Source organism: Halichoerus grypus, chromosome 12 (genome assembly GCF_964656455.1).
Source record: "Halichoerus grypus chromosome 12, mHalGry1.hap1.1, whole genome shotgun sequence".
In the NCBI taxonomy this organism is placed as follows: Eukaryota; Metazoa; Chordata; class Mammalia; order Carnivora; family Phocidae; genus Halichoerus; species Halichoerus grypus.
The window spans coordinates 25,774,035-25,776,467 of NC_135723.1; the positions used below are offsets into that span (position 1 = coordinate 25,774,035).

The 2,433-nt window shown below is 38.9% G+C and overlaps 1 pseudogene; it reads left to right on the forward strand.

Annotated features, from left to right (window-relative positions):
- Window positions 1-1,055: 1,055 nt before the first annotated feature.
- Window positions 1,056-1,888, forward strand: LOC118532498 (thioredoxin-related transmembrane protein 1 pseudogene; annotated as a pseudogene).
- The last annotated feature ends 545 nt before the right edge of the window (window positions 1,889-2,433 follow it).

The following is a 2,433-nucleotide window of genomic DNA, read 5'->3' on the forward strand; positions in this document are numbered from 1 at the left end:
ACACTAAAGCAATTCATCAACCACAAGGGAAGAGAGCACGAGAAATTGAAAGGAACAGGGAGAAACTACAAAACAACCATAAAACAATGAACAAAATGGCAATACATACATAACTATAATTATTTTAAACATCAATGGACTACCTCTTCAATCAAAAGACAGAGAGTGCTTAATGGATTAAAAAAAAAAATACTACGTATAAGCTGCTTATAAGAGACTCGCCTCAGAAGTAAAGATACAGGGGCGCCTGGGTGGCTCAGTTGGTTAAGCGACTGCCTTCGCCTCAGGTCGTGATCCTGGAGTCCCGGGATCGAGTCCCACATCGGGTTCCCTGCTCGGCAGGGAGTCTGCTTCTCCCTCTGACCCTCCCCCCTCTCATGCTCTCTCTCTCTCTATCTCATTCTCTCTCTCAAATAAATAAAAAAAAAAAAAAGAAAAAAAAAAAGAAGTAAAGATACATACACACCGAAAATGAAGATATGGAAAAGATACTCCATACAAATGAAAACCAAAAGGAAGCTGGGCTGGCCATACTTATATTGGACAAAATCGACTTTAAGACAAAGGCCATAACAAGAGAAAAAGAGAGGATTTACATCATGATAAAGGGGTCAATCCAACAAGTGGATATAACATTTGTTAATATTTATGCACCTAATATAGTAACACCTAAAAATATAAAGCCGGTATCAAAAGACCTAAATAGAGAAATAGCAATACAATAATAGTAGGGGACTTTAATACCCCACTTGCACTAATAGATAGATCATCTGGACAGAAAATCAATAAGGAAACATTGACCTTAAACAACACGTTAGACCAGATAGACTTAACAGATATATATAGAACATTCCATCTAAAAGCAACCTAATACACATTCTTCTCAAGTGCACACAGAACATTCTCCAGGATAGAGTGTATGTTAAGCCATAAAACAAGTCTTCATAAATTTAAGAAGATTGAAATTATATCAAGCATCTTTTCTGACCACAATGGTATAAAACTAGAAATCAACTGCAAGTAAAAATGGGCTGGGGGGTGGACAAGCACCAGACATGATGGCCTCCAGGAGTCTCATGGTTCCCGTGTCAGAGCTGTTGCTGTTGCTTGGCAGGGCTCCCCAGACCATGGACAGCAGAGCAATGTGCCCATCACCACGGCAAGAACTCAAAAGAGTTGCTGCAATGAGAGTGGTTGATAGAATTTTAGGTGCCATACCGTCCTACCTGTCAGAATCTTCAACCAGAATGGGAAAGTTTTACTGAATGGGGAGAAGATCTTGAGGTTAATGTTGCAAAAGTAGATGCCACAGAGCAGCCAGGGCTGAGTGGATGATTTATCATAATTGCTCTTCCTACTCCTTAATCGTTGTAAAGATGGTGAATTTAGGTGCTCTCAGGGCTCAAGGACTAAGAAGGACTTCATAAACTTTAGAAGTGAGCAAGAGTAGAAGAGTATTGAACCTGTTTCATCATGGTTTGGTCCAGCTTCTGTTCTGATGAGTAGTGTGTCAGCACTCTTTCAGCTATCTATGTGGGTCCGGACTGGCCATAACTATGTGAAGACCCTGGATTACCAGTTTGGGAATAATATACAGTTTATGCTTTAGCAACTCTGCTTTCAGGACTATCATTGGGACTCTGTATGATATTTGTAGCAGATTGCCTTTTTCCTTCAAAAAGGTGCAGACCAAGCCACACTCTTCCAAAAAAAATTATTACTAGAATCTTCTCAACTTTTGAAAAAAGTGGAGGAGTAACAAGAGGCTGATGAAGATGTTTCAGAAGAGAAAGCCCAAATTAAAGAAGAAACAAACAAAGACTTTCCACAGAATGCCGTAAGACAATGTTCTGTGCGTCCCTCATGTTCACAGATAAATCCTGGTTAATTTTTTTTTTAAATGTTCTATTAGCCAACATCAAGTACATCATTAGTTTTTGATGTAGTGTTCAACGATTCATCATATAACACCCAGTGCTTATCACCACATGTGCCCTCCTCACCCAGTTACCCCATCCCCCCAAACCATCCCTTCTGTAACCCTGTTTGTTTCCCAGAGTCCAGAGTCTCTCATGGTTTGTCTCCCTCTCTGATTTCTTCCCATTCAGTTTTCCCTCCCTTCCCCTATGGTTCCCTGCACTATTCCTCATGTTCCACATATGAGTAGAACCATATGATAATTGTCTTTCTCTTCTTGACTTATTTCACTGGTTAATTTTTATAAATATTGTATTATGATTTTGACAAAAACAGAAGATTGATCATTTCTTTTGGTTTGAAGTGAACTGTGACATGCTTGTGCATTGCAGGGTTCAGTCTAGATTGTCATTAGATTGAACAGACTACCTTCAGAAAATAAAAGTAGCACGACACAAAAACATAAAAAAAAGTTTGAAATAGGATTAAAAAACAACAGTATGATAGTTTAAACAA